At 39.1% G+C, this 24,803-nt stretch overlaps 1 protein-coding gene across 3 annotated transcripts in view; it reads right to left on the bottom strand.

Moving 5' to 3' along the window:
• The window catches only part of NLGN1 (neuroligin 1), a 276,627-nt gene that overhangs the window by 209,553 nt on the left and 42,271 nt on the right, over positions 1–24,803 (bottom strand). The window contains exon 1 of one of the 3 annotated variants that reach the window (XM_021396562.1): positions 18,798–18,846. The exons of the other annotated variants lie outside the window; for them this stretch is intronic. The gene's annotated coding sequence lies outside the window, so the exon portion shown is untranslated. Of the gene's footprint in view, positions 1–18,797; positions 18,847–24,803 lie in introns of those variants that run through there. 3 annotated transcript variants of the gene reach the window in all.

Genomic DNA, 24,803 nt, shown 5'->3' with positions numbered 1-24,803 from the left:
CCAAGGCAGCGTGAAAACACATTGCATTTACCTACACTGATAGTTACCCTGTATAAAGGTTTGAACACCTTGTATAGGACACAATGACTGAACGGCATTTTTTCTCTTCTACAGGCTTTGACTTTTTTTTTTTTGAAAGTTCAGATTTACAGCAGATTGCAATTGGTGAAGACAAGTGCTTCTCAAACCATCATCTGATTATTCTTCTCCCCCTCCACTGCTACACACACCTCTCTGCTTGTGGTGATGATTGGAATTCTGAGCCCTCAAAAACAAGACAACAACTAATTACAAAACATACAATCGCATAGTGCTCTGCTATTATCTGTCCCTTCCTACATGTCAGTCCAATAGGTCAGAGCATGAAGTGGTATTCATTATTCAGAAAAAAATCAGATTCTAGCTATTCGCATTACACCTTAGTAAAAAAAACCAGCAGTCGCTTCTTCCACTGCGCAGCAGCTGGAGCCTACTACTAGATTCTTCTACTAGGGTAAAAAATTAAATGGCAGTTATGCCTTCCTAATTTTACAAGTCAGTAACCAAGGCTAAATTTAGCTGCCCTGCGTGAAAAGTCCCTGTTTTAAAGGGTCTCTTTCCTGCATAGGAAGAGGCTGGCAGAGGAGTCTCCACATAACAGTGTAGCAAAGAACATTTAAAATAGGAGCTTTGGGTAAACGTTTAGCAGACGCCAGTGAGAAATGATCCTAAAACGTGTGCTTGGAGTCTATCATCATTGCTGAGAGGATGACAAAGGTCAGTGCATGCAGTAAGCCCAGCCCAGCACCCTCAGGGAGCATCTGAGTCACGCAGCAGTGTGACAAACCCTCCTGAACAGTCTGAGTCACCACAGAGGTGGAGGGAATTTCTAAGCACATGGTTAGGTATTCTGGAATAGAGACAACTCAGTTAAGGTTGATGAGTCCTCCAGATAACAGCGAACAGCAAGAGGGAGCAAACTCATCCATTACACAGTGGTGAGGAGCTGACGTTTGGGGAGTTCATTAAACTGCTGAATAAAGCTGTGATGTCCTCCCAATCCTCCCATGAATTCCGACCTGTCAGTGGTTTCACAGCCACACAAGAAAAGCCAGATTCAGAACTGAGCTTTCTCTTGCCACAGCGTTAGCTCACTGAATTATCTAAGCACTGCAGCATCTCCAATCTCAATTAACAAACGGTGCACCCCTGAACAGTACATTTTTTTGGGCATCATGAATGCTGCAATAGCAACGTAGCAGCCTGCAATTATCTCGTTAAAGCATGTCCCTCCACTTACTAAGCAACTAGTTTTAAAAAGGCATTAGAACAATGTAAATAGCCATGACAGTTCTGAAAACGTTGCGGTAGGTTTTATAACCTATCAGAAAATGACTCATCCTTGTGTTCTTATCCTCCCTACCCTCCAAACACTTGGCCTAACAGGAAGCTTCCCTTACCCCAGTGCCATCAGTCGCTCATGTTTTATCAGCAAGGCACTGTAGTAAAGGATGCGAGAGGAGAGGAAGGACATAGTAAAAGCCCCTAAAAAGGGAAAGGTACTTGGAAATCTGTTGGCAGCATCCACCTTTTGGACACTATATGCAATCTAGAATCTTGTGAACGTAGCCTACTTCTCTCTCCAGAAATTATTTTAAGAGCTAGACAAAAAAATCACTACTAGCAAACAGTTTGAAGTCTATAAAAAGAACAGGAAATAGGGACAAGAGAAAATTCCACAGCTGTTTCATTCTTGTGGAACTCTGGCTCATGACTGGTAGCTGGGTTGTTACATTACAGTATGCAATATCAAAGGTCACGAGTGTAAATCCCCTATTGCTTTTAGTTCACAGCTAAACCAAAATGAAGGTAGGTGATGAACAGTTCTTGATTGTTTCTGTCAATCATTTTTTCCAGAGGAAATGAGAAAAAACATACAGGGTTAACTGAGAAAGCAGGGTTGGAGCTCCTTTGATATAAATGGGAATTGAACTCATGGGACTGTGCTGCTGAGAAAGATTTTGCAACATTTTCATCTTTTCCAGGATTCCTCCCTGCCTCAAATTCTCTAGGCATCCTGCAAAGCCCACACTTACTCATTGGCATTTAGGGAGTGAACCAAACTCCCTGAAGTCAATAGGAGCCTCTTCATTGACTTCAGTGACCTTTACATCAGCTTTCAAAAAACAGACAGAACAGGCATGGAAAGAAGATCTAACAACACTTCCCAGTTTGGGGGAGGCTATGGCTATTGTGGCTTTACTTATGAAAGGATCCGTAACATGGAATTCTCTTGAGCATTACATGGCAAAAAATAATTATCTTCTTTTACTGTGGAAGGTGTTATGACCTTCAGATGTCAGATAAATAAAATAAAATGCATTAATCCTAAACAAATCCTGGAAGAAGGGATCCCACATCCAACACATCTTACTGTTATTGAGCATTCTTTTTTTTTTTTTCCTCCACATTAGATAATCCAGTGTGAGAATCCAGTGAATAGATAAAATACTTAATTTTAACTGAAGTTCACATGCAAAAGCTTGCCAAATTTAAATTAAAGTGACTAATTTAGGTATGACAGCATGCCAGAATAACATGGTTTAATAGAAAAAAAACCACATTTTTCTTTGAATGGTTACACCAGACATGTTCTATTCTGTTCACTCAGCCCATTTTTGTTAGCTGATACATTTTGAATATTAACAGAATATGAATAAGATCAAATTTAGACCCTCAAAATCAATAGTAAAGATTCTAGTACAAAAGTAGAGCATATTATTTGCTAATATGTCACCTTACAAAGCAAGCACTCACAAAACGTATGGGTCATCCTCCATCCTCAAGGCTGTAATCAGTTCTACACTCAACAATCTTTCTGCGTCTCTGCACACATTCATGACAAGAATAAGTGTGGTTTTGGTAATGGTTGGCAGGAACTAATTTTGTCCTATTTCCAATTTGGGATTTTATTTTTCATTTTTTTTTAATCTCACACTGAATATCTTTCTTGCTATTTCAGGAAAGGAATATTTGCACTCCTTACGCTCGATCATAACCAGGCAACCTTTTCTACATTAAATATTCTACATCGACAAACATTCATCCCACCCAGATTTTATTAGGTGGACTGCAAGTCTCAGGCCATTCAGCCAGTCTCAGCAGCAAATGCCAAAGCTAGAAAAGCAATGCAGTAATTTACTTCCCGCTTAATAAGAACACTATTGAGAGCCTGTTTAATGGTTTAGTTTAAGTTATTGGACGATGTAGGGAGAAATTAATATTTCAAGTTATTTTCTCACGTGATTTATTACAAGAAGCTACCCTGTACCAACACAGAAATGGATGACTCTGTAATTTTACATGCTTTTTTTTGATATATTTTTCCCTTAGACACTCTGGCGCTTGGTTACAGATACAAATGCTAACTGTATATTGACAGCTTCAGGGACAAAGACCTAGAGTCATACAATGACTCCCATTAATCCAGAATTGCAAGTCACACGCATACTCTGGCCATACAAACAGGCCCCTTGCACACATTAAGGCAGAGCACATCTCCTTGAACCAGAAAAGGTGACCACAGAAGTCATCGACTTTTAGAAAAGCACATTAACATTTAAAGAGAATTATAAGTAATGAGATTAAAAGCTTTACCACAAGCATGTGTCTGTACGTTGGACTCTTGGGGGATTCCTCACAGAGCACTTCCTAATTCCTCTTTTTCTCCACTCCCCCAATTTTTTTGGGGGTGTGTGTCTTATGTGTTACAGACTTCATTTCCCTTTCTCTTGCCCTTACTATCAGTCTCCTCAGTACCTTTCTGCATTCTGCTTACTAATAACACTCTCTCTCTCCATCCTATTTTCCGTACTTTTCCTGCCGTAGCCTTGCATTTTTTGCACCTGTCGCCTTTCACGATGTGCGTTCCCACTTGCTTCCTTCTTTAACTCATTTGTCTCCTTTATTCTTCTCATTTACCAGAACAATTTCTTCCATCCATCCTCTTTAGTCAATTTAATCGATCAGTTTTAAGGTATGCAGCTGTATGCATATGGTGACAGAGTGCTAAGCTGCCAAGGTTAAGAAAAAAACAAACTCCAGTTTCTTTCAACACCTGCAGTCACTGACAAAGATCAGTATTCCCGGTCTAATAGCATGGGAGTACGGATTTCTTTGGCATACGTGAAGATTTTGATTCGTTTGCTTTTTCTTTTCTTCAACAGCAGTAGTAGTACTGAAGTATTACTACTATTAAGCATCCAGTGTTTTTGCTTTAGTACAGTCTGAAAGAAAAAAAGTCTTACACGTGCTATTTCCCACATGCCTTACCAGAACCTGCAAGCCTAAGTTCCTATCAGTCTCATTCTGCACTGCACAAAGTTCTTTGCAGCTCCTTAAAGCTTCCTTAATGATCAAGTACTTGTGTGATTTGTCTTTTTGCCCCTCACTTCCATTAGTTATTTATAACAGACATTGGTTTATTTCCCAATAACTGCTTCTGTCGTCTCTTCCTGGCAAACCACCAGTTTCAATTTTAGAATGAGAGAAGTCAAATAATTCTCGTTGTTTGCCGTGATGTTTACAGACTTTCAGCACCTTTGGACTAGAGGAGGAATAAATAAATCTCTAGAAATTAGAAGGCTAAATTAATTGAAGAAGCAATAATTATGAAGTGGTTGGATACAAAGAATTATATTGTCATTTAATAGTGTGATGGTGAATAAATATTTGCAAAATTATAGAGTCCAGCACACATTTTGTAAAAAGTGCTTGCTTCAGCAATCTATAAAAACCTCTTCGTAGTGCTTTTTGTCCAGAGTTTTCATTTATATTTTGTATAGCTCTGCCCATTCCACAGCCTGACATTCAATTACGAATGCTCAGGAAACCTTTCCTTCCATGTGAAAAGTTCCTTGTCCACGAGGGCTTTGACAAAATGACAGAGGGTGCCCGTGATTTTGCCTGTCTTATTAAATCTTGAACTAATGTAAGCAAACGTCGTCAGCTGTCAGGATAAACTGCTCCATTTCAATGCCACTGCTGGAAGCTTGCTACCCAGGCAGCGCACAGACCTCTCAGCCTCTTGACCGCGCGTTGTTAACAGGTTGACCTAGATCAGCAGTTTTCTTTACTTTTGGGATCCTACAAAATAACAACTTCACTGCTCTTGTTCCTATTTGTAGAGACCTTAAAACGTTAAAGGTTTTTGCATTGCAAAGATTGCCAAGTCTCTAATTGTACAAGACAACCTAAAACACGCATCTGCCCAAAATGTATGAGTGCAATGGCATGTTAATAAGAGAGAAAAAAACTACTGAAAAAAATAACTCCTGCAATTACAAGATCTTTTCTTCAATATCAACGATTGTCATCTAGCCTTATAAAAACTTTTGACAGGAAGCCCACAATTAGCTGAAAACTGCTGCTCTTGGAATGATCTAGGAAGCTTTCTCATGGACTTTAATCCACTTTTTGTGGGTATTTTTTTGTTTGCTGGATCCTTGCATTGAAAGTTATCCGAAAACTCAATGAATTCTCGTACTTTTTATATGTACCTGTATATACGAATTTCCTTACAAGAATTATGCTATAAGTTAATGATACAAAAGCATATGTAAATAGTAGGCAAATTAGATGCAGATGACTAAAAATGATCAATAAAGCAGGTTGTAGCACTTCAGTTTCATGTGCTCAAATTTTACTGAGCACTCCAATTTACATGTTGTCATCATTAGAGTTAATATTTACATGCTCCAATCACACTAAACGAGCATGTGCTTAATTTCAGTGATTTTTCTGCAGTTGCTTTCTAATTTCTGCCTCTTCACTTGTGGCTGGCAGTTGTTTTCTTTGCTACTGAGATACTACCACCCATTCCAGGGAGGTATAAATATACTTCTTCCATACTGCCGAAGTGTACTAAGTACTCTTTACTCTTTCCTAGACTTTCCTGTTCTGTTTTACTTAGAGAAGAATAAACAGAAAGGATTAACAATATAAGCATGCTTGTAATCACTAGCAAAACTACACAACAGCCTGAGATGCATAACAAAAGCAGAACATGAAGTGCGTGTTTCATCAAAAAGAAGGAGTTGAAGATTGACTGTTGAGATTATTATAAAATACTTTTATGCCTCATCTATGCTAAACTCTCAGCTATCGAAAATATCTTCTATGATGCGGATCAGACAGAAATATGTTAATAACTAATAGTGTTACTACGCTGTATACACAAATTCATGCACTGTATCCTTGTTAATACAGCTCGTTGCATCCCAGTACTCCAACTGGATACACAAGGGCAGACACTTGCACTGATTACAGACTCCCTCAGTCATGTTCTGTGTTAAAAACCTCTTAGCGCACTTTGTTATAGAGCACATTCCAAAAGTAATAAGAACAATTGATGGCAATTACAGCAAATTTTGTAAGATGGTAAAAGAGACAAACAGAGAACATAAAGATAGCAATTTATGGGCCAGATGAGAGTGCAGAATCCCATTCAGCCGCTGTGTCAGGAATGCAATTGATCTCCAGGACAGAAACTCTCATGTCAACCAGCTTATCTCAGCATTTTGTTGACAGCCAGCCCCATGAACAGAAGCTTTGGTGCCTGCTTTAGGACAAATCCATCCAGTCATTTTCCCAGCACAAGAGCTGGGCTTTTTGACAGCCAATGCTGAAGTAGAAACAGAGAATCTCAAATACAAATGCATGAGAGCAGCTTCAGACCACTGGATATCACCAGCAGAACCTACAGTTGAAAGGTCCAGGACAATTTGCTAAGGGAGGAGATCCACCCCCTGGTCTCAAATACCAGCTCTGTTCTACCTCTGGAGAGAGCCTGCACCAAAATTCCATAATACTATGTGTACTTTTAAGTAATACATAGCCTGCGTATGCTTAAGGAAACAGGGTCTGGTTTTGCCCAAGTAGGTAAGTATGATATCCTCTGAAGCCAGACTTCATTTACCACACTGCAAATCTGTATCAGAACTCACTGAGAAAACTAAAACCAGAAAAGGGAGCTCTTTTCCCTCATTCACAGAAATAAGTAGTGGCACGTTGTTCTTTTCAATCAAAAACGATCATTAGTTCCACATCTTTATTACATTGACAAATCCAGCACTGGTGGCAGTTCAAAGATGAGTTGACAGAGACTAGAACTAAGCACAACACCAGGTTTTAACCAGATAGTATTTTACATGACTGTAAAACGGGAGCCATGAGCTGCTGCGGCTGACACCTAGTACAGACAATGCTGCTCCACCACAGGGAGCAGCCGGGGCAGAAATAGGAATAGCTGGGCAAAGCCATCAAAGAAAGGCAAAGAACATCTTCACAGCAAGATCTCTATACATAGGAGATGATGCAAAGACATGGCCAAACACAGCCAAAAGCTTGACAGGAGCTTGCCTCATCTCTGTAGCCATAATGCTCAGGTAAATGCACCTTCACAGGCTCCCAGACATGCAGGTGGCTTGAGTTTAGGTAGAAGTAATGAAACTGCTACCTCCTCTCAGCATTGAACATGCCTTATCCCTGCCAGTGGTGAAGGGGTTCTTTCCAATCACCAGACAAGAATTTCAATTTAGCAACTGAAGGGAAAACATATTTGTTTGAACAGTTAATTTGTTCTCCTGAGGGCTCAAAGCCATCTCAAAAGTAGCTTTGTTTTGAGAACAAAACCGCTATTATCAGTGGGGAAGGAAAGTGCCATAAGACATACCAACCCTGAAAGAGCATTAACCCGCATACATTGCGGTATGTGCAAGCAGCTCAGTAAAATATCACTGATATATTAATCCAACTTTAGTGATGTCTGGATAACATCTGAGATGATTTCTGAGTGTGGAGATTTCCTGGAGGAGAGATGGACCGATGCACCAGTGTGATTCAACTGACTTGAAGCAATTGTTTCTTTCCTGTTGCCATTTTACAGGAGAAATATATATATGGGGAAAAAAAAAAAAAAAAAGAAGAAACCTCACACAGGCCGTGTTTTCTGCTCAGCTCAGGCTGCGTGCCTATGGCTGACACACCTGGGGTGGCTCTCACTGCATCACGTTAGAGCAGCACAGTCTTTTTTTTTTTTTCCTTCCCACAGGTGCCTCACATGACGACTTACATTCTGTTACACATCTCCGCCTATAAATCCATATTAAATATATATTTATATATCTCATCTCTCTGGCGCACTCAGAGGCACGGCCTCCAAGCAGCAGCGCCAGCGGTAGCTGCGGCTGACAGGGCCGCCGTCACCACGGCAACCGAGCAGGGCCCGCAGCAGCGCCGCGGCCGCCGCCGACGTGAGGCGGGAAGCAATGAGCGGTCCCCCCGCCATGCTGCCAGGCCGCTGTCACTTGGCCGGAAGAATCCCGCCCTAACAAAAGCCCGGCACATGAGGGTCGGGCTCTGTTTATTTGTGTGCCCTCTCTTTGCTGTTGTTTACAAGAAGTAATTAAAATAAAATGTCTTGCTAAGGAAAGTGAAAGACTGAGCTGAAGTCTGCTCAGCCTGAAAATTATTGGGCCGTGAAGACTTAAATTTGACAAACTGCTAATTCACACTATTTAACTGCTCTTTATAATCCAAGTAGCAGTGTAAATAAGGGAGATAATAAAACCTGATGAGAGATTAATGTCTGGCTGAAGCAGTAATTCCTTTTCAAAGATATATAATCAACAGATTTATGACGTAGAGTGGAAGAGACATTACAATTCGATGGATAATGATGTATGGAACCAATCCTGCACCCAGCTGAACCAAACACGTTTTTGTTCTAACTAGAACGTGTAGAACTTCTGCACAGTTTTGATGCTTTTGGGGTTTTTTATACCGTTCCTCCGCCTGTTCAAGAAATGTAGAAAGCTCTCTAGACACTCAGGACGCTTCTGAAATAAATTGTATTGAGACAATATACTTTAAGTAAAAAAAAAAAAATGGTCTAGGTGTTTACATTATTTAACTGTATCCTGCATCAAGATGTCAAATTGTGTAAGGCAATCAAGACTTGCTGGGGGAATGAGAATCAGGAGTTCTGCAAGGAGGGGAGGGGTTGAGGACAGCCCCGCCACCAGCACAACCCACGTCCAGCACAGAAAAGGCTGCAGCCGCCATTTTGTGGCCTGGTGGGGCAGGAGGGCTCCAGCCACGCTGAGTCCCGGCACGGTGCCAGAATCTCTGGCAGTGAACAACAGTGAGTGTTGTGAAAAGTTTTACAACACATTATAGCAACCGGAAATGTTTTAAGTGCAGAAAACCCATCTCCCAGGAGGAAGACATAATCCCCCAGGTGACTGACTAGTTGTACTAGTTTGGAGAGTATTAGTATTTCCATAAATCATAAGGACACGGATTGGCTAAATGACGTACTGATAGTCAAATGCAGACCTCATACTGCGGGCATCATTCTGCAATGAATCCACCTATCAGGGGATACAAATACAAAGTGATCAGTTGTTTTTAGCACAGTGCCAGAAGTCCATACAAGTACAAGAGGAATATTTAAAAGTTTCCGTGTTAGGAGATATTAAACAAAATTCAGATTCATCAAAATCAGGTGGGAGGATCCATATGACTGGAGTGCTGAGCATCTCTAATACACGTAGTCAAGAAGAGCAGCATGCCTAGCAAGGGCTGGGGAGAGGAAAGTGCTATTGCATCAAATTATTCATACATCAGAAATTCAGGCTCTGGAATGGATTAAAGCCCTATCTGACAGCGGCAATCATTAATGTTTGCTGCAGAGCACCACATTAGATCAAAGAGCAGAATTTAACATGTATGATAAAGAGAAGAAAAATACATTATCCAAGGTGACATCAATCTGGAGGACACATGCTAGATATCTTACGCTGCCATTACTAAAACATCTTTAGAGAAAGTGCAAATGATCACAGCCTGACTGCATGAGTTTGCTATGTAACCATCAGCACATTTCCAAAAAAGATACATCTATAGAAGTAAATAGTTAGAATTCTTAATTGTTCCAGAAACATTTTCATTCCACTTTTACCAGTAACTTAGGAAAAACATAGTCATATAGCTTAATACACAACATTTTTCAGAATTCTGAATAGGAAAAACACTTACGTATGGGGATCCAAATTGTCTAGCAAACTGGAATAAAAATACACGGCTAGTATATGCAGAAACAATGAACGGGCACTATCCTGATTGGAGCCTTCTATATTAGAAAGCTCTAAAAAGGGTATAATCTTAATCAACTCAACTTATCTATATAAGCTAGCATAGCTTCTCTAGTTCTATAAACAAATATCAAGAAGGCATAGCCAAATGTTATTACATTTGTAGAAAATTAATGATGCTATTCTTCAACTTCTTGAATAGGTAGAAGAGATTTAAGAGATTTGCTTATTAATAAAAAAGGTTCCAAAAATGAACTATAAAATATATCCATATCCCAACTGGGTTCCTTTCCCTTCTCCAAATGAAGAATTTATTTCTAAAAACTGCTGAACTGTCCTTTCCAAGGAAGAAATTTATCCTCAACTCTGAGACACTTCTAAAGAGCAAATATTTTGCCTTTGAAATACACCTCATTGCACCAGATGGTGTGTTTATATGTATTTTTAAATGTTCCTGTGGATGAATACTCCCACATATTCCTTACAATAGTACCTTCATCACTGTTCAAATCATTGAAACATACTTAAGAGCACACAACTGCAAACTTAGTCATGCAAAAATGTAGCAGAGGAACAGTGAGGAACAAAGAATATTATTCAGCTGCATAAAACTGCTATGCTTGTTAATGTCCCTAGCAGCAATGCTGCTTTTTAGTATTTAATACTTTTACAAGGTCTAGAAACCACATAAAAATCTAGAATACCAAACATACAGATAAGTTTTAAAGTTGTACATGTTTATCCAACAAACTGGAAAGAAACTTCCTAGTTAGTTCAGTTTTTATTAATGTCTAATGCATCCAGTTCTTTAAAGAGCAATCCCCAAGCAGGTCATTGCTGTGCTCTGGGCAACCTGTAACTTCATTACCACTTATGTATGAGTACATATGAGTACATATACTAGATCGTTACTCAGTTATCACTTGTAACACCAGTGACCTTAGTGGATTTTTACCTAGTTTACAACAGACCGGGAGAAAAAAACAAGTATGGCCAGACTTTCAACTGATCCCAGTAAAGCTCAATTATTCTGCTTGGGAATGCACTGATGTCTTAGCAGAGAATATGGTTCCTAATTTGCTGTTACATCTTGACCCATCTCCTTTACTCAGAAAGAACGGTAAATTTTATCTTTTAATTTACCACTACAGTTTTTCTCTGAAGTTTCTATAAACGGAGTACTTTGCTTGGACAGCAATTCTTCCACTACATAAGCACCCCCCCCATTTTTCCCCATTTGTAAGTCTTTGTCTGAGAGCTATTTTAGGATGAATATTTTTACCATAAATTAAGCTTTAAAAATTAAAACTAAACCTCAGGCAGCAACTCCCACAGAAACCTAAAATAATGACCTAAGCTACAGTCAATACTATCTTCTTTCATAGTTAGTTAAGCTGTCAGCATGAAATAATCATTCAATTGAACATGAGTGTTGTCACATCATATGAGACAAAACTGCCCTACAAAACAGAAGAAAATTCTTCTGTGCCTGGAACGCCAGACTGCCAGTCCTTAGTAATATTATTCAGGACACATAGGAAATGACCATCAAAGAAACACATTCATTGCTTTCAATACCGCTTACCAGTACTTTATCATTTAAGCAGATTATTCATCTCACAGCTTAATACCTTCTAGTCTGTCTCCCAAATACAGATAAATGCATAAAATCCACACAGAGAACTGAGTACCTAAGCTCTAGCATGTGGAAGTCCATATACTTCTGCTACGTCCACTAGAAGTGGATCAAAAATAGCAATAAAGGAAGAATAAGTCCTGTATTTTTCGTTCTGTGGATACACTGTTGAGAATGATAGAGAAACAAGACTGACAGGTAGTTGCTTATAGCTTTTCAAATTCTCAAGAATTCCTAGCACCCTGAGTGCTGCTATAGTTAATTTAGTACGGATTAACTGAAAAATAGGGATTATTACTATAAAACTGTGATACTTGAATTCTTACTCATTTTCTTTCATTTGTAAAAATGCATTTCTACTAACCTGCACTAAATAATGAATGAGGAATGGAAAAAAATGTGGCATCATTATGCATTTTTTTTTTCAGTAACTTCTTGAACCGAAGGACCAGATATAATCCCTAATTTAATCTCTCCTTGTCAGGTTTGTGCTGCAACAGCAGTGCTTTTTCAGGGCTATCCAGGTTTTTTATTTAACTAGCAAGGAGCCTGGAAAACCACCACACAGCAGGAAATAGAACAAGCGAAAGAGCTTTGATATTGTTATTGCTTTAAGAAGGCTACCAAGTTAATAATACTGGTAAAATTATGCAAGGAACATGGCATTCTCCCACAGACACACATTTAATATCTTCTGAGACTCGATGCATTGTATAGCAGAATAGAAAATGTGAAAAATCTTTCATGAGGTTTCTTTGTAAAAATGTTCCTGGAGATGGTAACTGTTCCATAGAGAAGTTAGGAGTGGATAATTTTTCATGTATGTGTAGCATCAGTATTAAAATGGAAATTAAGTTCATAAAAGGCATATAAAACATCCAAACCTTTATGATTTGGAGTGCTTAGTTCCTTTTAAAGTCCCAATCCCCAGCCCCAAAAGGAGCAGTCCCTGTTTGTGCAGACAAGGTTCTGCATGATTTCAGCTTTCACTGACACTTTTTTTTCCCCTCTGCTTTTTCATCCATGCACTAGCATTATGTGGTAGTATTCATACTGAAACATTTCAGGTGGATGTTCAGTATAACCAAACTCTCCCTTCTGAGCAGAAATACTGAACTATGATGGCAGCTTAGATCAGAATTTCTATTCAGTTTATTTTTCACCAGTGATAGAATATATTTTGGTTTGGTTCATCTTCTTCCACTCCCTGAGGATCAGCAAGACACATCTTGGTTCCTAATAGAAAACTATTCTATGAACAGTAGTGCTGAAAGCCTGAAGAAAGCCATGTAAAACTGAACTAAAGACTATGAAACTTTATTGAAGGTCAGTAAGCATCTTTTCTCTGCATGCAAGCACAAAAGACCCCACGAAAACACCAAAGAAGGAAAAAAAGAACCCCGCCACAACTTTCTTAAATACTCTATCCCTTTCCTGAAGCCCTGGGCATAAAATGTAAACCAGTACCATGTAAACCCATGCTCACGTATTGCAAAATTTGATGGCAAGTTAGAAACGAGCCAGGGGTATTCTGACATGAACATCGACACAGCAGGAAAGCTTACAATATCTTCTGGAAGGGAAGAGAGCAGTAAGATGTAAGGAAGAGAAAGAAATAGGAAGAAGAGGAGTAACAGCAAAGGAAATCCCAGCTCTGGAGAAGAAAATGTCAAACTTTGTTAACTAACAGGCAAGCATTCAACCCAAGTAAGCTGAACAAACTCTTTAAACTGAATTTACATCCCTGCTACAGCAGCTATTCAAAAGATCTTGTTTTTCATGAGAAGGAAGTCCATGTTAATATAATTCCATTTTGCCCATATTTATTAAACACTAACAACGTGATTCACAACCCTTGAAAAGTCACTAACAAGAGCTGGAAACCTCCCACACGCAGAACAGGACCCAGGTAATTATTACTAGCCATAAATATTGAAGAAACTATGAATTATAATGCTATTATGGAGTAGGACTGATGCAAACAGAAAATATGGCAAAGCTGCAGGGGCAATATTAATGCAAATAAAGACATTGGACAAATTGAAAAGATGAGCAAATAGAATCACTTTGTAAGAAGAAGACAGATGATAGCACGTATAACTGGGTATCTGATACATTTTTCCTTGAAATCAATAGATGTTGTGAGCATGATATTAATTCAGTACCAGATGCTAAGAGTAGCAAGACAAAAAAGACACTAAGAGGAGAATTTGTTTTCATTTATACTGCAGTTGGTGAAAGCGAAGCTTGCACTTTGCAAGACTGAATGCCTAGTCCACTTGATTCTGAGGAAGAACACAAAGCGCAGTACCTACGTTCTGCATAAAAGTCTGAAATTGACCGGTAATGGTTCATTATTTTAACCAAATCGTTCATTACTAAGCAGTAGAAACTGAAATTGTTACTCAGAGTTGTCATTACCCTCAAATTATTCTCATGCAGGCGCATATAAAAAACTGAATTTATGTGTAGAAAGACACAATGCAAGAGTTAGGACGAGACCATTTGGATTGAACAGGATGGACTTCAACACAGAAAAAAAATATTAAGGGCTGGAAAAAAAATTAGTTCTCTTGATGTAATGTAGCCGGCCATTCTACTTTCTTTCCAGTATCTCAAAGAGAATAAGGCAAAGAGCTGATACAGGTAGAAAATCTGTTGTTGTATTTAAAAGAAATTAAAACATTCACTCAATTTTAATTAGCCCAGTTATTTCTGTACAATCTGTTTCGCCCATGTGTGCATTAAGAAGAGAGTTCTGTATTAACATACATCTGTCATAAACAGTACAAATCTAAATTGTAGAATAGATTTGCATCCTTTTCAGCACTTCTGTAAAAACAGACGAAAAAGGGAATTATTGATGCATTCAAACAGTGTACTTCTTGCTTTCTAATATAATCTGTTGTTGTGGTGTTTTTCCTTAACACCTACACAGCTTATGTTCCTACCTAGTACAGAATAAATATGGACCCAGGGTATCTACTTCCAAAGAAAATTTTGTAGGAAGCTCCTCACAGATTTGCATTTTGTTATTTCTGAACACAATAGTCAAGTTCAAGTTTTAGCTTCTTCAGACACTTAAACCAGCTGAAATCATTTTTGTTGTTTCCGGAGTTCATATCTTAAGGTCCAATATAGCTACTGTTCCCGTTAATGTAAATTCCTCTTTCCCTGCAGACTTTCATGAACAAGTCAGGAGCTATTAAACCATGTACAGAATAGAGCACATTTTCTTCTGGAAATGAAAACACCTGTTGCACTGACTATATCCATGATGAACATACAACCGCAAACCAGGAAGGACCAGAGCGAGTGATGGCGTGCATGCCGATGAACCTTTATAGTAAGGAAGTTACTTCGTAGTAACTTTTCGACCCTGGTCAGCAAAGAAGAGAAGCTATGGCTGTGATTTAACATTTGCAAACACCATGGCATGAATCACTGCGTGCCGTACAAGTATTACATTGCCTCAGTATCAGCCACAAGAAATCTTAACCGATACCTTGAATCCTGTTGAACAGAACTGACCCTTAGGTGTTGTATATCAGGGGATGGCGAGGCTGGGGATGTCTACTGCACTCTTCAGGGAGAACTGAAAGGCTGACTTGCCCAAGTTCAATTCCTGCAACTATAAGCTCTTATAAATGAGATGCTTTTCTCCCAAGTAAATGGGAGTTCTTTGTAAGTGCATATTCCCAATCATTTTGTAGAAAATAGATATTTTAAGAATGTCTGTGTTTTCATACATTTTGAAAAACCCTCCTAGTTTCCCTCACACATTCAGAAACTGTTTTCTTATAGAATGAAGCTGAGGAATTAGTGATCTATGCAATAAATCTTATTTCCTGTCCTCTGTTATTGTACATTAATTGCTATTCTTTTTAAACTCTCCTTGCACTTTTAAGGCAATACAGGTGCAATAAAACTACTTTTATGCAACATGTGTAGTACTGCTATTTTCCTTTTAATCTCAAAAATGTACTCTGACTGTGGAACACCCTGCCTATTTTTCAGTAAATAGAAGTTACAGACATTTTTAGAATAATGCCAGTGCTTTGACTGCAGTATAGTGCTGCTTCTAAATTGATCAGAAAGCAAGCAATGAAGTGTAATCACAGCAGTGTAATAGGGATGGACAGAGCCCGTATAAAATCTCAAAAACCATTTTGGATGTATTTATGTAAATGGTACTCAAACAGAGGCCATCTCTGATGAGGATAAATATCTACAAATGTATTATTGCTAAAATGTGTATTTCACTAAACCAAGTTTTAAAATACAAGAACTAAGAGATGCTTTTGCGTTATTGGATTTGCTCACAAAGCTGGTATGGTAGATTGTTCAAGTTCATTACTTTGCTTTTCTGGAGCTGCCCTACAGATGATAAAGATGTTCAGAAAAGAAAAAAAACTACACATATAGCACAATTTTATTCACAGAAAGGGCATTTCTCCCCGGTGGAATTAGATCGTAAGCCCAAGGAAGCAAAAGTGAATGAGCAGCATATGTCATAATTAGTCTTAAGATTTGTGCAGCATAAATACAGGTGTACCGCAGGGAGCCTGTCCTGTCTGTGTGGCAGCACACGGAGCGTAAGTACGCTCTCATAGTTCGATACCTTTATCTCTTCTCATTGTGTGATGCTTCTTGGCAACTCCACAGTTCAGTGCATTTCACACACTGCAGAACATCAGAATGGAGGAAAAAAGACACATCACACAAAAGAGAAGTCAGATGGTAGTTGTACCAACTAAGGGCAAGAAGAGAGAATGACATAACAATAAGGCTGGCAAAATCACAGGTAAGGAAGAAATGAGGAGAATAAAGGTAGAACTAAACACGAAGAGGCAATGAAGAGAATAAAAGCGTATCTGTTTAAGGGTACGAGTAACGAGTTTTTGACTGGAGAGGCAAAAGGTGGAAGAACAACAATGTGCAGCTCTCGAAACAAAGATGACACAGAGCAGGCAGGAGAAGGAAGGAACAACAAATCTGTCAGGAGAGGATTCTGTGACATTTCTTTGATGCTGGTGCATTTCTATGCAAACCAGGAAGTGATGAAATAAACACCACACTAACCACAGCAGCAATCTCTACATTCTCTTTCTTCCTCCTAAAGACCTCTTCAAAAGACAGACAGCTTTCCTAAGCATTGGTTTTGGTACCTTGGAGAATAGTATCACCTCGCCCTGGTGTTCCAGTAGTGGAGCAACACAGCATTCAGAGGATGACCAGCAGCCACTACACCCCAGCTCTACCTGGTTGCTGCAACACAAGTGATACTACAAGATCTTTTCCTTAGCAGAGGGATGACAAGCTTCCTAAACCTTCTCCCTCACTGCTCAGGTGCAATTCTACACTCGTCCCTACCTGGGCTCTGGTGCCATGCTTCTACAGTTTTCTTATGTATAAACATGAGATCCTTTATAATACTTGGAATGTAGCTTAAAGAATTTCACTGAACATACTTGACACCTACTTGGCAACTAACCCTTTTCTTCACTCTGAACATAATTTATGAGTAACTCTCCAAAGCAACACGCTTTGTATCTTGTGATACATTTCTGAGAAACACTCCTAAAGAGACTAGTCAAGACCTATATTTTGCTAACACCGTTCATCTCTTAACAGCTTCCTGTAGGTTCAGGGTAGAAGAGCTCTTACACTACTTACTGCTGGTTCACAAGTTTGTTCTCAATCGATTGCATTCCCCGGTATTACTGCTTCACAGAAGTGATTATCCTGTCTCTTGCAAAGACCATATATTTTGTCCGGGAGATTATTCATTTCTTATCAGTTCCACGTAGAGAGTGCTTTTATCAGTCACCTTGTACCGGGATAAAAAATATCTTGTTGGCAGTTGGTCTAGCGAAAGAATTAGAAGAACCACCTCAAAGTGGCAGGTTACTCTGAAGTTTGATCAACTAACACAAATAATACAGACCTAGCTGACTATTTCCACAAGCTTGTAGCTCCATGAAGCATATGAATCAAAAGATACAATTCCTTTGAGAAAGGAGGCAGGTAAGAGAATAGTGGAGATTACAAAATTGTGCCTTTCACTGCTGGAAAAAGACTTTCATTACTTCTTTGTTGCCAGGGATATTTTACAGTTTTCTAGAAATCATTTATAGCTCCATACAAGGGAAAAATTAACACTTCAGATTAGATTATATCCAACTCAGCTAATGCGTGAGAGCGCCTGGTAACTATAAGCATTACAGTGACATCACGAAATAAAATTACACTGCTTAAATTTACTCCTGTCAGTGCAGGCCTTGTTTAATCTACAGTCTACAATAATGCAGCGAAGAGCTGGAACTGAAAAGAGGTTGAAGTCATCTACTCATCAGGAGTCATTTAATGAAAAGTTGTAATAGTAGCTGGAGGGAAATTCAAATACAAGAAATGAATTCAGGCTCTGCGATCAAACTGCAGTTCCATTGATTAATGTCTGTTAAAATAAACTGCTGGACTGTAGACTCTCTCATTTATTGCCTTCACCATGTTTTGGTTGCTATGATATCCTTCTAAAGATATGTGGCAATTACTCATTTGGGAGTTGCAGGCAGGCAGAGCACAGAACAAGAAGTTGTTCCTAATTAAAATGGACGATTAACAAATAACCCAAAATTAATTATTCCTGGGCCCTTATTGTAAAACTCTCAGAAAACCTTTGCACTCATCAGCAATGAAATTCTTAGTCTTCTCTACTAACAAAATAATTTTTCTGTTCTCTGATTAGACAAAGCTGAGTATTTTCAGCAGATGCAGTCTGGGCAGCATTAAATAAAATGGAGGTGGAGGCCCATTTTGCACAGATGGGCTCAGAAGCAATAAAGAGCTCAGGGCCCTCAAATGCTCTTGTATTTTAGAGAACTAGAGCACAGGCATCCCCTAAACATTTATGAAAACAGCCATAAATGTCTCCTTCTCCCTCTCTCTTTTCAACACAATCTCTATTCCCATTACACACTATTCCAGCCTGCTCTGCCCAGTGCTTCCCGTCCCCTCCATTCACCCACCAGCCTGTCCAGAAGCAGGGTGATCTCATCCATCTGCTAACCAGCCAAGCTCTGGAGAGTTGCATGACACCATACTCTCAGCACCATTTAATGCTACTGGCAACAGGTAGGGGCAAACCAGGCTGCTGCATGCAAATCAACGTATTTGTGCAATAACTCTTAAGCAGCTACACCTGCATTGATGAGCACCTGCCAGCACAGGCAGAAGATAGCAGTGATGTGCAGGTGGAAGTTGCAGTGACATTTAGACATTAAGACGTTTATTTCTGGTGATGATGCAACAGAAAGAGAGAACACAGTTTGCTTCAAATCCCTCCTTAGCTTTAGGTGAAAAAAAAAACACCTTTTTTACTTGTAAGCAGAGCACTGGAAATCATTGAAAAATAAAACCTCATGGAGGCTGGAAATTAAATATTCTGAAATACAGATGCTGAGTCATCGCACAGATACCCTGAGGTTTTCAGATAGCGGCTGCAGCACTTGAAGAAGAGCATTCCTATACTACCTAAACTTACAGCTTCAGCCATTTGTTAGGCACTCTTTTTCTGTTTCTAAACCAAAAAAAAAAAAAGATTTTTCACTAACAGTTGAAAATGACTTGTATTTAACCATATGCCGTCTCAAGGCACTCAGAAAAACAAAACTAGCACTTTTCACACAGGAGGTCTAGACTTAGAGAAATGTCTGCATTTCCACTGCGCCTCAGCACTAAGTGTATGTATGCACATATATGCAAGGGGCCATAAAAGTGAAAAGGAGTCACTGTTCTCTTTCCCTGGATGTAACATTATTGTTGCTGTTGTTGGGACCCTGTGAGGATAGAAGTGAAAAAAAAAAGGTCTGCAAGGAAAGTTTTATTAGAACAGGGAATATGGTTAGGAGAAAAAAAATGACAGACAAAATCTTCAGTTTTGGTATAGGAGAAGTTCCTTTCAAGCTAAACATGGCTGAGAAAAATTGTTCACATTCAACGAAGTAATTTAAGGAATTTGGGAGAAGAGATGTCAAGTATTCACAGAAGGGCCTAAATCGTGATGATCAAGACTTCTGTCAATGGGACAAGGAAACAGACAGGAAATTGTTGCCTCTGGAATACAAGAAATAAGTGGACAACAAAATTATAATCTGTAATAAAGCCACTGTTCATTTCCCTGTTTTAATATCCAGTAGATGTGAGTTGTTCTCCTAACATAGCCACTTGAAGGTATTTTGTAGCTCTCCCCTAAGGATTTGTAAAGGAGGATGGAAACGGAGTGGTTGTCCTGGGAGAAATATCATTTGGGTTTTTTCTTTCTTTTTTTTTTTTCAGCAATTGGCTGGGCGAATTCATTTCAATGCACAGGGGTTGTTTATTTTCTCTCCCAGTTTCCCCGAGGACATTTTGTTGCACTGGATGAAATATGATGCAGTCTGAGATAGAGCAAGAGAGAATCCATGAATTTTGATGGCTGTGTTGTAGGAACTATTTCTTAGCAGTGGTTATGGAAACACTTTTGCAAATTTTACACTTGTTGCTCCGGCATGAGCTGGCTTCTTCTGGTATGTGTTTGTAACTCAAGGAGTTTGCTTCTAATGACAGGTTTAGCAAGTCTGCAATGCCTTTGAATTCTAGGAAGAGAAATTCTGGGAAAATATCACTCAGTGTACGGTACTTCTCACATAGGCTGTTCTGGAAGAGTGTTCTTGAGTAAACGTCCTTTCTTAGTGAAAGCTGAGAACGTGGCTTTGTTCACAGCAAACACAGCAGTGTCCAGCAGCAGGGCTATACATTAGTGAGCCTACACCCTCAGAAGAGCAACCATCCCGACACGACATCAAGAGCCCATGCTTTTGGTATGAAGGTGTGTTGTAATTTTCTCTCCACCACCTCCACATTCTTTTTTCTGAAGGCAGCTGGAATTTTGCATCGCATTTTATAATGTCCTGATCACTGAGTTTAAGTCTCTTCTGTGAATACTGACCATCAGTTCCTAAATTCTATACGTATTTCAATAACCTGTGGAACCCTCTGGAAAATCAAATACAATAGACCAACCTATGGACATGGAATAACTATTTGAACTACAACATTGTCATATTCTCAGAGTAGCAGGTTATTCGGTATGCTTGGTAACTGAAGATTCCTATGAAAATAATTCCAGTTAGCAAACACTGGCATCTAGATTCTCAGTTGCATTCAGGCAGATTTTAGCCACAGTAGAGACGCTTTCCAAACCAAGACCTCAGTCTTGCTCTTATCCATGGGTTGTGCCCACCTACCCTCCGAATAACTCAGTGGGATACTGCAAAAGTACAGTGCATGGATCTGTGGGATTGGACCCCCTCTAGAGAAAACAACCGCCTGAGTGGCTGGAAGACAAAGGATGCAGACAGACAGTAGCAGAAAATCTTGTCCACCATCAGCCCTGTTGATGGAGGAACCATAAGGAAGGGGACTGAGGCTCTCATGCCAATGGACAACAGTGAAATTTGAATCTTGCTACTGAACACAGTGATAATGGAAGCTTCACTGCTGATTTTAATGGAGCTGGCATTTCATAAAAGGAATGTGGTTTCATTCCCCATACTATTCATAAGAAAAGAAAACAAAACGACTTTATTCAGTGTAACACTGACGTGAGAAATGATATAAGAAAAGAATGACACTGAATAACAGTGAAATGATGTATATTGCTTTAGTTATATCTACACATTATAATGTGTTTTATAACAGTTTGTTAGAGCAGCATCTGTTATGAATTTACTAAAACAATTTGAATATGCTTTTCAGTGAGCTGAAGAAACAGACTCCACCTATTAATCATGAAATACATATTTATGAATAATTTATAAATGGTACCTTTATTCAAAGTGCTGCCAATTAACTAAACAGACACTGCATTCATAATTATATCAGTCATCTCTAAACCTTCCACCTTTATCAAGCTTTCAAACACAGAGGCAGAGAAAGTGAATGAAAAGTAAATTCTTTGCATAGCAGATTTACTGACATTGACATCTTCTGGCATCCCTGACATTCCTCAGAAAAAGGAATTCTGAACTCTTTAATGTAAAATATATATATATTTCTATTTCACACCCCACAGCTTTTTAAAGACAATCATAACTGCACGCTGTAAATACAGTAAAATAAAAATAGGTACTGTGTATCTACAAAAGAAGCAAAGCTAGGCTAACAGTAATTCTACAGAAAAAGGCCTATATCCTGTGGCTTGGTGTTTCTACAAATTTCGTCTTCTGCAAGTCAGGTAGAAAGCTGTAATTTTTTTCCTGAGGCCTTGCCCTCTTCCTGTGTTCCAACAGCATAACAAACTGTGCAATTACATGCACTGCACTGTCTTCCAGTCCTGCTCACCACAGCGAGATGTTCACTTCAAAACCCATGTAGAAACATTTGTACAGTGAGACAGAAATGCAGGAAGCCTGTCTTGCCTAGCTGGTTTTTTTTTGTTGTTTTTTTTTTTTTTAATTAAAAAGATAAATAATTGCAAGCAGCCACATTAATTCCAGAACAAAACTGCAACTGTAAATCACAAAGGGTCACATTTAATGGTGGCATAAACAGAAGTCAAAATCATCTGCATACATTTTTAATGTAAATTGGCGTTATTTGCATGTCCAGAAAGAAGGAAGGATGGGAGCAAATAAAAAGGGCAATCAACTGTCTCGCCTTAAAGCCTCATGTTGGTTTCCTTTCCCTTCTGCAGAAGAGCCCTCTGGCCTCTCAGCATGGCGGCTGAGCTAACACCGACTGCCTGATGCGCGAGATGCAGCTGTGATATTTAGCTAATTGAAAAACATCCTCCAAAGTGCATTAGTGAATTGTGGAAAGATGGGGCTGCAACAAGGTTTTATTCACACGGTCCCTGAATTTAGCCCCGGATATCTTCAGTTTTTTATTGGCCACATTGGTATGGCAACACTGTAAATTTGAAATTTATTTTCTCCTTCAGATTTCCTCCTTTGTCTCTTTGGCTTAGCGTGGATCTTCTGTTCCAAAATATTCACCAAACACGTGCAGATCAATAGCATTCATTTTGAAAGTGCGTTTGTTGCAATTTTTTTCCTATTTTTTCAACTTCTATTAATGTGTAGGGGAGGGTGTTGTCACGTGCTTGTATTCCTATATAATGTCATAGAGCAGCGTTACAGTTTTATGTACCACAATGTGTATTTGTGAGCATGTGTAGGATTCATACCTATGAATTCATATCTGAAACAAAAGGAAATGTTCACATCTCCTACATACTTAGTGAAAGACAGTGGTTAGCCTTGGGGATAAGGGGAATGCAATTGTGGCACGTATTATTGTTCTCTCAGTATGGAACTACTGAAAAAAAAAAAAAAAAAAGATAGCAGAGAGCCAACAGCAAAAGCACCCAAAGGAACAACAAATTCCTGAGAACATGAAGAGAAGCCAGAACAGAAGATGCATCTACCTCATCTTATAATACAACCATCACCGTATCTTTAGAGGAAAGATAGAAATGAAAAGTCAGTGAACTTGTAGATTGGTAATTGAAAATCTCTGTAACTATCCTGGTTACCAGGGAGTTTGTAATCTATTTGTACTAAATACATTGTTTTTTTCAAACCAAGGCAAAATTGTGAGAAACTATTAGGGAGTAGATTAAGATAATATTTTTAAGTACGTAATAAGAACAAGGAACATCTCTGCTTTTATGTCTTATAACACCACTCAAACTGCTTCAATTAAATTTCCCGTGGTGCCTCCAAACTAGGGAGGTAATGCATTTTCACGTAGGGACTTCAGCTGCTGGTGTGGCACCCGTGACATACAGGGGTTTAATGCAGCCGCCGGGGTGTTGTCTAGCAGGTAGAACGATCCCTCACAGGCACTTCCAAGCTCAGCACTGAACGTCACCACCAGTGGAGCACATTACTGTATCACAGGAATTATGATAATTATTGACTTGATCATGGTTGAAAAATATTTTCGAGTGGCTGCTTCGTAACTTGGAATTTTAAAAGAATTGAAATCATTTTCTGTGTAGACACAAGCAGTAAGAGGAAATCTTCCAAGAAAACAGTTTAAAGATCCTTCCACTGATTCATTTGTACTTTAAATAGCTGAAATTAACAGATGCTGGGACTCCGAGCATTTTTCCCTTAGATCTTTAGTCATGCAACAGAGGCAAGCCAAATAAGTGAACTAGGTTGAACCTTCACCAAACTAAAGTTAGTAACAGGCTGGAGGCTACAATCATGTTCGCTGTCCCTATCAGCGTGCAGCTGATGGATGTGCTAAACTGATGGCATATGAAAATAGAACAAAACAGAATCTCACCTTCATTCTTAAAATCCCTTTACTAAACAAAATGGGTGTTCTGTTCCCATCAGTGAAATCCTCACCAGCAGCAGTAATGCTGCTCACCCAGGAGGACAGAGATCTGGATGGAGATGCCCTTAGGTATCAGGCTGAGCTTCAGAGCTGACGCGGGGTGTAGTGGGCAGAGAGGAGCACTATTTCCAAGCAAGAGCATCATCAAAATACCTTCAGAAACAGCCTTGAAGGGGGAAATCTGTACAGGTAGAAACTAAGGTGGAAATACAGGAAGACTTAACAAATCTGTTGTAATTTCTTAAAGGGATGAGTATATTACCTATGTGTTAAGTACACTCCTGGTGTTTTACTAAACCACCAACAGCACCAGGACTGCTGTCCCTGCACTCTGGTCTTGTGCTTTGCTTCTTGTTGCACTTTTACGCTCTTCAATATGTTACTGTCTCCTTATTTTAATTCCTCCGTTGTTTTTTTCCCTCCCCTACCTTGTCTGTTCAGTTCTATCACAGACAGAGCAACGATATGGACAGCTACAACCACTCCCTGCCATCAGCCTGTCTACCTATTTGTATTACTTTCTGCATCTTGAATGGCTCGAACTGCAGAGATGAATAAAATTAATGAAAAATGAGGAATTAACAAAGAAAGAGAAATGCCAACACTTTTCTTCACTCATGAAAGTACTTTGGTGACTATTTTCC

This window comes from Numida meleagris, chromosome 4, assembly GCF_002078875.1.
Source record: "Numida meleagris isolate 19003 breed g44 Domestic line chromosome 4, NumMel1.0, whole genome shotgun sequence".
Classification (NCBI taxonomy): Eukaryota; Metazoa; Chordata; class Aves; order Galliformes; family Numididae; genus Numida; species Numida meleagris.
The sequence above is the reverse complement of the archived record's forward strand: the minus strand, read 5'-3'. Positions and strand labels throughout refer to the sequence as shown.